Source organism: Armigeres subalbatus, chromosome 2, assembly GCF_024139115.2.
Source record: "Armigeres subalbatus isolate Guangzhou_Male chromosome 2, GZ_Asu_2, whole genome shotgun sequence".
Classification (NCBI taxonomy): Eukaryota; Metazoa; Arthropoda; class Insecta; order Diptera; family Culicidae; genus Armigeres; species Armigeres subalbatus.
Genome location: NC_085140.1, coordinates 340,715,976 through 340,727,603, shown reverse-complemented (window position 1 = coordinate 340,727,603; position 11,628 = coordinate 340,715,976).

Genomic DNA, 11,628 nt, shown 5'->3' with positions numbered 1-11,628 from the left:
ATGTCAAACTCCATGATTTTGGAAGACAAGCTCAATAGATGGGTTTTTGAGAGATTTTGGACACATTGGCCACGTCCGGAAGTGTTCCCGGGAGACTGGTTTCCTCAGGGAAGCGAACAAATTTCGATTAGCGCCGGAACCCATCTTGCGGTATGCCAAACTACATGACTTTGAAAGACAAGCTCAATAAATAAGTTTCTGAGAGGTTTTGGACACATTGGCCTCGTTCGGAAGTGTTCCCGGGTACCTGGTTGCTTCAGACAAGTGGACAAATTTTGATTAGCACCGAAACCCATCTTGCGACATATCAAACTCCATGATTTTGAAAGACAAAATGAATTCATAAATTTTTTTTTTTTTGGATTTTGGACACATTGGCTACGGGTGGAAGTGTTCTTGGGAACCTGGTTCCCTCAAGGAAGTAAACAATCTAAGATTAGTACCGAAACTCATCTTGTGACGTAACAAACTCCATGATTGCGATAGTCAAGCAAAATAATGAAGTTTGATATGTCGTAAGATGGGGTTTGGAACCAATCGAAATTTGACCGCTTCGCTGAGAGAACCAGGCTCCCGAGAACACTTCCGGATGTGGTCAATGTGTCCAAAACCTCTCAAAAACTCATCTACTCAGCTTGTCTTTCAAAATCATGGAGTTTGATGGGTCGCAAGATGGGTTTCAGTGCTAATCAAAATTTGTCCATTTCTCTGAGGGAACCAGCCTCCCGGGAACACTTTCGGACGTGACCAACCTGTCCAAAATCTCTTAAAAAATCATGTATTGTGCTTGTTTTTCAAAATCATGGAGTTTGGTGTATCGCAAGATGGGTTTTGGTGCTTGGCAAGATTTGTCCACTTTCTTGGGGGAACAAAATTTCACTTCCGTACGTGGCCAATGTGTTCAAAACCTCTAAAAAACTCATCTATTGAGCTTGTCTTCCAAAATCATGGAGTTTGATATGTCGCAAGATGGGTTTCGGTGCTACCCGAATTTTTTCTACTTCCATGAGGGAACCAGGTTCCCGTGAACACTTCCGGATGTGGCCAATGTGTCAAAAATCTCTAAAAAAAACATCTATTGAGCTGCCTTTAAAATTATGGAGTTTGTGTCGCAAGATGGGTTTCATTGCTAATCGCAATTTGTCCACTTCCTTGAGGGAACCAGGTTCTCTGGAACACTTCCGGATGTGGCCAATGTGTCCAAAACCTCTCAAGAACTCATGTATTGAGCTTGTCTTCCAAAATCATGGAGTTTGATATGTCGCAAGATGGGTTTCGGTGCTAATCGAAATTTCTCCGCTTCCCTGAGTGAACCAGGCTCTCGGGAACACTTACGGACGAGGCCAATGTGTCCAAAACCTATCAAAAAATCATGAGTTGTGCGTACCTTTTAAAATCATGGAGTTTGATATGTCGCAAGAAGGGTTTCGGTGCTAATCAAAATTTGTCCACTTCCCTGAGGGAACCAGGCTCCTGAACACTTCCGGATGTGGCCAATGTGTCCAAAACTTCTCAAGAACTCATCTATTGAGCTTGTCTTCCAAAATCATGGAGTTTGATATGTCGCAAAAGGGTTTCGGTGCTAATCGAAATTTTTCCACTTCCATGAGGGAATCAAGTTTCCGGTAACATTTTCGGATGTGGCCAATGTGTCCAAAATCTCTAAAAAAAAACATCTATTGAGCTTGTTTTTCAAAATTATGGAGTTTGTGTCGCAAGATGGATTTCGTTGCTAATCGCAATTTGTCCACTTCCTTGAGGGAACCAGGTTCCCGGGAACACTTCCGGATGTGGCCAATGTGTCCAAAACCTCTCAAGAACTCATGTATTGAGCTTGTCTTCCAAAATCATGGAGTTTGATATGTCGCAAGATGGGTTTCTGTGCTAATCGAAATTTCTCCGCTTCCCTGAGTGAACCAGGCTCTCGGGAACACTTACGGACGTGGCCAATGTGTCCAAAACCTCTCAAAAAATCATGAGTTGTGCGTACCTTTTAAAATCATGGAGTTTGATATGTCGCAAGATGGGTTTCGGAGCTAATCGAAATTTGTCCACTTCCTTGAGGGAACCAGGCTCCCGGGAACACTTCCGGATGTGGCCAATGTGTCCAAAACTTCTCAAGAACTCATCTATTGAGCTTGTCTTCCAAAATCATGGAGTTTGATATGTCGCAAGATGGGTTTCGGTGCTAATCGAAATTTGTCCGCTTCCCTGAGGGAACCAGGCTCTCGGGAACACTTCCGAACGTGGCCAATGTGTCCAAAACCTTTCAAAAACTCATCTATTGAGCTTGTCTTTCAAAATCATGGAGTTTGATATGTCGCAAGATGGGTTTCGGTGCTAATCGAAATTTGTCCACTTCCTTGAGGGAACCAGGTTCCCTGGAACACTTCCGGATGTGGCCAATGAGTCCAAAACATCTCAAAAACTCATCTATTGAGCTTGTCTTTCAAAATCATGGAGTTTGATATGTCGCAAGATGGGTTTCGGAGCTAATCGAAATTTGTCCACTTCCTTGAGGGAACCAGGCTCCCGGGAACACTTCCGGATGTGGCCAATGTGTCCAAAACTTCTCAAGAACTCATCTATTGAGCTTGTCTTCCAAAATCATGGAGTTTGATATGTCGCAAGATGGGTTTCGGTGCTAATCGAAATTTGTCCGCTTCCCTGAGTGAACCAGGCTCTCGGGAACACTTCCGAACGTGGCCAATGTGTCCAAAACCTTTCAAAAACTCATCTATTGAGCTTGTCTTTCAAAATCATGGAGTTTGATATGTCGCAAGATGGGTTTCGGTGCTAATCAAAATTTGTCCACTTCCCTGAGGGAACCAGGCTCCCGGGTGTCGTATTCCAGCCGAAAACGGCTGAATGGAATCCGCCGTTGAAGAGCGGTGCGACTGTTCGTTTTAAAATTCGACAACAAACTGACGGTGCAATCTTCGTCGTTGCTACTCAACCCGATGGCGCTACCAACACCATCTCACACTGCACAATCATGCACTCAATCATGTACAGATTCTTTCTCTATCGTGATTAGTGCATATGCGAAATTGAGAGTTCGAATCAAGTCTAATGTAAAACTTGTAACATTGTACGGTAAATTGGGGCACGCGAAATATGTGATTTCACGATTGGTATATTTGATTGCTTATGTTTAATGTACTATTCGCAATAGCAGAATCAATTCATAGTCTAGAATCACTTATACAAACTAAAATCATTAGCCGCTTACTCTGAATACTACATCTTTCTCCTTCCCTACTCTTTGAACTTTGTAAGAATATGATTTCAATTTTATAAATATTATATTATAAAGAAAAATCATACCCAAATTGCTTTAAAATAAATTAAAACAATTCTTAATATTGTAGTACCATCAACATCTAATGCAAAGAAGAACAAACTCGATATGTTAAGTACCGTCATATTTTTGCTAAAACTAATAATGATTGTGGGTCACATTTTAATTTTTTTCGGAAGTCTACTTGCTTCTGCACAATTCGGAAAACACTAAAATGCCTCGGAGTCCTGCTCGGTACTCTCAAAGAGCAATCCTCTATAGAACACCCAGATGCAGTCCTACGTCAAAATGTCTCTGATGTTTACTCGCTCCGGAATGAACACAAAATGCCTTGGAGTCCTGCTTTGCATTTTTAAAGTATACTCTTCTTTCTAATACACAGACGAACCCCTACTCCAACATGCCTTGGAGATCTACTCACTCCGGAATAAACACGAAAATGCCTCGGAGTCCTTCACATTCGCAAAGTGTACTCCTCTATAGAATACACAGTCGTAGTCCTACGTCTACGGAATGAACACAAAATGTCTTGGAATCCTGCTTCGCATTTGCAAAGTGGTCTCAGACGTAGTTCGACGTCAACATGGTTCTAATCGCATTCACAAAATAAAATGCCTCGGGGTTCTAATCGCATTCACAAAATAAAATGCTTCGGAGACCTGCTCGCTCCGGAATAAACAAAAAAAATGCCTCGGAAACCTGCTCGTTCCGGAATAAACAAAAAAATGCCTCGGAGACCTGCTCGTTCCGGAATAAACAAAAAAAAAAATTCCTCGGAAACCTGCTCGTTCCGGAATAAACAAAAAAATGCCTCGGAGACCTGCTCGTTCCGGAATAAACAAAAAAAATGCCTCGGAAACCGGCTCGTTCCGGAATAAACAAAAAAATTCCTAGGAGACCTGCTCGCTCCGGAATAAACAAAAAAATGCCTAGGAAACCTGCTCGTTCCGGAATAAAAACAAATGCCTCGGAGACCTGCTCGCTCCGGAATAAACAAAAAAAAATGCCTCGGAAACCTGCTCGTTCCGGAATAAACAAAAAAAATGCCTCGGAGACCTGCTCGCTCCGGAATAAACAAAAAAAAAATTCCTCGGAAACCTGCTCGTTCCGGAATAAATAAAAAAAATGCCTCGGAGACCTGCTCGCTCCGGAATAAACAAAAAAAATGCCTCGGAAACCTGCTCGTTCCGGAATAAACAAAAAAAAATGCCTCGGAGACCTGCTCGCTCCGGTATCTTTTATTCTATCCTCGGGAGACCTGCTCGCTCCGGGATCCTATTTTAATCAACACTCGAAGACCTGCTCGCTTCGGTATTTTTTTCAATGATTTCGGAGACCTGCTCGCTCCGAAATCCACAACATGAGAGCATACTTACCATTTAGTAACTAGCACATTAATGGATGTGGCAAGCACCATTTTCATGCGCTAGTTACAAATATAAAACCAAACACTACCGACTGCGACATGTCGTATTCCAGCCGAAAACGGCTGAATGGAATCCGCCGTTGAAGAGCGGTGCGACTGTTCGTTTTAAAATTCGACAACAAACTGACGGTGCAATCTTCGTCGTTGCTACTCAACCCGATGGCGCTACCAACACCATCTCACACTGCACAATCATGCACTCAATCATGTACAGATTCTTTCTCTATCGTGATTAGTGCATATGCGAAATTGAGAGTTCGAATCAAGTCTAATGTAAAACTTGTAACATTGTACGGTAAATTGGGGCACGCGAAATATGTGATTTCACGATTGGTATATTTGATTGCTTATGTTTAATGTACTATTCGCAATAGCAGAATCAATTCATAGTCTAGAATCACTTATACAAACTAAAATCATTAGCCGCTTACTCTGAATACTACACCGGGAACACTTCCGAACGTGGCCAATGTGTCCAAAACCTCTCAAAAACTCATCTATTGAGCTTGTCTTTCAAAATCATGGAGTTTGATATGTCGCAAGATGGGTTTCGGTGCTAATCGAAATTTGTCCACTTCCTTGAGGGAACCAGGCTCCCGGGAACACTTCCGGATGTGGCCAATGTGTCCAAAACTTCTCAAGAACTCATCTATTGAGCTTGTCTTCCAAAATCATGGAGTTTGATATGTCGCAAGATGGGTTTCGGTGCTAATCAAAATTTGTCCACTTCCCTGAGGGAACCAGGCTCCCGGGAACACTTCCGAACGTGGCCAATGTGTCAAAAATCTCTCAAAGTTCATGTATTGTGCTTGTCTTTCAAAATCATGGAGTTTGATATGTCGCAAGATGGGTTTCGGAGCTAATCGAAATTTGTGCGCTTCCTTGGGGGAACCAGGCTCCCGGGAACACTTCCGGACGTGGCCAATGTGTCCAAAACCTCCCAAAAACTCATCTATTAGGATTCTCTTTCAAAACCATGAAGTTTGATATCTTGCAAGACTGGGTTGTGTCCACTTGAAAAGTGTCCACCGCCCCAGGGATACCCCAGGGAACCAGGTTCCCGGAACATCCGGAACCATGTCCTGGTGATTCAAATGTATCAAAACTAACTTCTGATGCTGGTCAATGATGATTGACCACGTTTGCATCAACATTCTGGTCATTTTCGTTCATTTATCAATGGTTTTAAAAAAATGACCCGTTTTTGACTGCATCTGACCCAGGACCCCCCCTTAATAAATCCTGCCGGATTGGCACCATGGTCAAATCAAGTTATGTGCTAAAAAAATAGGCATGATGACACTTGTTCCTTGAAAATTTCATGGCAATCGGACTTAAAATGAGCCCTTACGGGTTACTTCAATTTTGATTTCTAGGTCAGACCGAAACGGGTTAATCTACAGACTAAGTTCAACACCGCGTAATAACAACTGGACGATTTCCTACAAAAGTACAGACGTCATCGTTGCGTCCCATCGATGATTTTGATTTTTCGAACGAATTTACTCTTAGTCAAAGCCCCTTCCTCTCATGTAAAATTTATTGCCCTTAAAACGACCGTTTGATTTAATCGATGATCGATCATGCGGCTTTCAAATCACTAGCTCAACAGAAGCCAACCGTTAGTCCGAGTCTTGCGAGAAAATGGCACTCGAGTTCTGCTGACGCCGATGACCCAAGATGATTTCCTTCATGTTGAATTTTCAGCCGCAACCTTTCCGTTGGAAGCGCTACCCACGCCATCGGAGGGAACGAATTTTCTCCAGCAAAAACAACGACGACCACCACCAATGCTGATAGATAACCGCTGGGGCCGCTTCTCACAAAATCTCGACCAAATGAAGCGCACCTATGCTGATTCTGGGACCGCTCTACCCTCTGCGCGATATATCGAACGAAAAGGCTCACGCGCATGGGGAAGCAGCTTTCATTTAATCAATAAAGTAAAACATGTAGCCACGACCCTTTGAAGAGTGTTATGGTTGCAAATAATATTTGCACTCATACCGATAGCAAAGAGGCGGGACTAATGGGCTTGCTTTATTGACTACAAGATAGGTGATTCCCGCGCGCGCGAGCCATTTTGTTCGAGCTGCCGTGGAAAGTGATCTCAGCGTCGGCATCGGTGGCGGTCGTCGGTGAATTGCGGCAAAGTCAACACTTTACAGTAAGAATCTTGCGTGAGAATTCCACTTTTCGCCGTCGACAGGCGAAGCGATAATTTACCGCTGAAACGCCTTCCATCCATGCCAATCAAAAGTTCATTACAGCGTCTTTCTCCGAAGAGCACTTATGATTCCGATACCGACGGAATATTAACGACTTACCTGTCTGCCGTTGCCCAGTGATTGTGAAGAGAATTAATTTCGGATCAACTTCAATTAATAATGTGTGTTAATTATCACTCATAGCGACAGAACCAAAGTCGAAATCTTGCGTGAAAACTTCACATTTTACCGACGACAGGCAAATCGTCATAGTGATAAAAATCTGTAGCAAACATCAATACTGACGCTATACAATTTTCCTCAGTCATAATGCGAATCAATTTTTCCTTCCTTCCAACACGTGGTTGGGTTTCAACAACCGACGTTAGCGTTGCGCTTTGAATAAAGTTCATCTCGGAACCGATTTCTTTTTCAATCATCAACAGGAAAATGCGATCACATTACAAAAATACAAAGCTAGAGTCTCGCGGGAAAATTTCATGTTGTGCCGATAACATCCAAATCGTTGCAAACCCCACTTTAGTGAATAAATAGCTGTAGCAATCTTCCGCGGTAAGACGCGCGGCTACAAAGCAAGACCATGCTGAGGGTGGCTGGGTTCGATTCCCGGTGCCGGTCTAGACAATTTTCGGATTGGAAATTGTTTCGACTTCCCTGGACATAAAAGTATCATCGTGTTAGCCTCATGATATACGAATGCAAAAATGGTAGCTTGGCTTAGGAACCTCGCAGGTAATAACTGTGGAAGTGCTTAATGAACACTAAGCTGTGAGGCGGCTCTGTCCCAGTGTGGGGATGTAATGCCAATAAGAAGAAGAAGAAACAATCTTCCGCCAACAGCCTACGCTCGGACCGGCACTAATGTTATGATTCCGCTACCAATGCCAAACAATTATGCTTTGTTCTTTGAAGTTCTTTGAAGTCTAATATCAACTTTCTCAATCACTAAAATCATATAACTCAGAATCACGCTAGAAAATTTCAGTGAAGAATTTTTTAGTTCCTAGCGGTTGCACTTTAGAAAAATTATTTCAACTTAACCTTCCTCCCAAATATAATGGTGGTCCTGAAAAGAACCGATTCATTTCCACTTATGTGCCTCATTAACAGCAACCACTGGACTGCGCGACCGCGATCCGATGATTCGGCTCTATGGACGCCGTTGATTGCCCGATCCGCTGTTTGGAACACGGATGTAAATTGTGCTGCTGCTGCCACGACCGCCACCACCATCGAGCGAAAAATTTCCATCCGCACCACCACCGCTGAGATAGCCGTTTTCACTGGGACCGCTTCTTGGCGCCCTGGTCCGTTCTCCGTGACATCCAGAATGAAAATGACGCGCGCACGCGAAACACGGGGCTTTTTATACACAGGAAAAACGAAGCAGTGGATCAAAAGGCCCGTACGTTACTGCAATCTGATGTCCGTGTTGGGGATTTATGAACGGAATTGAATTTTTCACCCGGTTTGGAAAGAAATAACATTTTCAATAGTTTAACGTTGATAATCAATAGTATCAAAAGAATTGGCAAATTGCTGGAGAGTTTCCAAATCTATTGATAAGCAAATCTCGAAAATCCATCGAAAGATAAAAACGCTATTAGCGTTTGAAATCTATCCTAATTTCGTGACGGTCTCGAATTTGGAAATTTCGGTTTTACACCCTGTATCTGAGTCTTCCCCTTAGACGTAGTTTACGTCAAAATGCGCGAGCAAAAAACACGTCCGTACGTGCTGCTGTCTTGAACTGGAATGAGGTTGATTGCGCCGCGCGCGCGGTGGAGAGCATTTTTCTTATAACCAATAAAGATGGCTCATTAGTCCCTCCTCTTTGTTGTCCGGTATGACTGCAAATATTAGGCTATCCATGAGGACATTCAGCGATGGGACTGACAATCGAAAACAAAACAAAGTGTGAATGCAGTTGAACGGAACTCACTTCTGGTGTGAACCGCGCTTAACACTTTCCTTTGAATTGTTCTGTCAGTCCGGTCAGAATCTGTCAAAAAATCATGGTAAACAAAAATCGTCAGCTGATTGCAGCTGTCTTATGGATTGCCTTATTGTGTAACCGTCAAACACTCACCAAAGGGGCGTGGCTACAGGTTCAACTTTATTAATTACAAGAAAGCAGCTCTTCCGCGCGCGCGAACCATTTCGTTCGAGATGTCGCGGAGACCAGACCATGGTATCACCTTCGGCATCGGCGGAGCTCCTACCGGAAATTTTATTCCCGGCGATGGTGTGGGTCGCGCGGTCGTCGTCGTCAGCACCAACAGCACTCAGATGGAATTTTCTTGCGTGTCTCTACGATGGCGGCTATGGTGGTGTTTATTTCTGCAACGGTTGCGTCTGAAGTGTCATCAGTGAAAGCAGCTCTTAAGCCATTATTTGAGGCGAGACGAATTTTGATCAAAGTTCATATTAATCGCTTGGTGATGGTTGATAGTTTCCGTCGGTGGCGGAATCACGACCGTGCGTCAGAGACGCAACAAAAATTTATTCCCATGGATAGCATCAATACCAGTGAAATTTCCCCTCAAGATTATTATTTTAGTAGATAGACTGCTACTTGTTTCAGGTTTAATTTCCATTGATGCAAATACATTTTTGCAGCTTCTCCTTCTGACGCACGCGCTTCGTTCCTACCGATGGCGTAGGTAGCGCTCGTAACAGGATCGTTGCGACAGAGAATCCAACGATGGCAATCTGTTGCAGTGTAGCGGTAGAACCATAGAGCCAGCATCTGCATTTGAGTGAAATACTCTTGTGATATTCTGACTATCGGATGGTTGCTGTTGTGTTGGTGATTAGAAATCCGCTTGATCTGAAATCTGTCCTTTTCAGGGCATTAAATTTTTCATTGGAGGAATTTGGTTTGAATGAGAGTAAATTCATGAGATTGTTTCAAGAAATCGGCAGCAGTAACGCAAAAATTCATAAGATTCAATCCATAATTCGACTTCTGCAGAGTAAGTGATTAAAAATCTATCGAAAGATAAAGACGCTATTAGTGTTTGAAATCTATCCTAATTTCGCGACGGTCTCGAATTTGGAAATTTCCGTTTTACACCCTGTATCTGAGTTTTCCCCTTAGACGTAGTTTACGTCAAAAAATTATTTCAATTTAACCTTTCTCCCAAACATAATGGTGGTCCTGAAAAGAACCGATTCATTTCCACATATGTGCCTCATCAACGTTGATTGCCAGATTCAACGATGCTGTTGGGAACACGGATGAAAAGATATACTGCTGTTGCCACGACCGCCACCACCACCTGACGAAAAATTTCATCCGCATCATCACTCATAAATCTCAATCAACGAGCCCTCCCGTGCGAACGAAATCGTCCGTTCTCCGTGACATGCAGAATGAAAATGACGCGCGCACGCGAAACACGGGGCTTTTTATACACAGGGAAAACGAAGCAGTGGATCAAAAGTCCCGTACGTTACTGCAATCTGATGTCCGTGTTGGGGATTTATGAACGGGATTGAATTTTTCACTCGGTTTGGAAAGAAATAACATTTTCAATAGTTTAACGTTGATAATCAATAGTATCAATAGAATTGGCAAATTGCTGGAGAGTTTCCGAATCGATTGATAAGCAAATGTCGAAAATCCATCGAAAGATAAAGACGCTATTAGCGTTTGAAATCTATCCTAATTTCGTGACGGTCTCGAATTTGGAAATTTCGGTTTTACACCCTGTATCTGAGTCTTCCCCTTAGACGTAGTTTACGTCAAAACAATTAATTGCATATTATTCGGCAACTCGGCCGTACGAAAACCATTTTTTTGTTAAATATCTTGACTGTGCATATGCACAGCACATGTTTCGAAATGGACAAATTGATATGAAATTTGCGAAAAAGAATCCACGTGTCTTGGAGGGACTCGTTGTGCAGGGGTTATCACGCCTATCTAGAGAGTAGGAGGTTGAGGGTTCGAGACCCTCCAAGACACGTGGATCCTTTTTCGCAAATTTCATATCAATTTGTCCATTTCGAAACATGTGCTGTACATATGCACAGTCAAGATATTTAACAAAGGATATGGTTTTAAAAGTAAAAATTAGTTTTAGGCAAATTCTGATATTGTCGTAGTGCCAGTTGTCAAGAAATCAACATGAAATACGACATTTTTAAACGAAGCATCATTTGAACATAATCTAATAATCCATAGAAGTGCAAGAAATGTGTCCCCTTTTCTAAATAAATTTAGCACACTTTCGGTATAGTTTTTTGTTCATGCTCATCTTGCCCCGAGGGGGTGGTCATATTGCCCCATATGGTAAATATAGGCACCATAAAAACACCTTTTTTAAAACCAGTTTATTAGATACTAAAACTTTATTAATCAGTGTTTATTGATACTTATGTCAAAGACGGGTCATCATAAAGGTGTTTTATGGACAAATCAGCAGAATTTGAAGTCACTATTTTACAAGGGTTACCGCTTAGGATGGCCATCTTGCCCCACTTTCCTCTACCTACAGTTTGAAAGTTTTTTTTTAAGCTTTGTTAGAGTGATTTTTAAGTTGTTGACAAAGTTCATCACTTATTTGAAAGTTATTCAATTTTGATCGTGAAACGACGAAATCGAACACTGTGCAATATCTTGGTAGCCAAATGGCGTTAGACGGCGGTACTAAGGGCCGATGTCCACG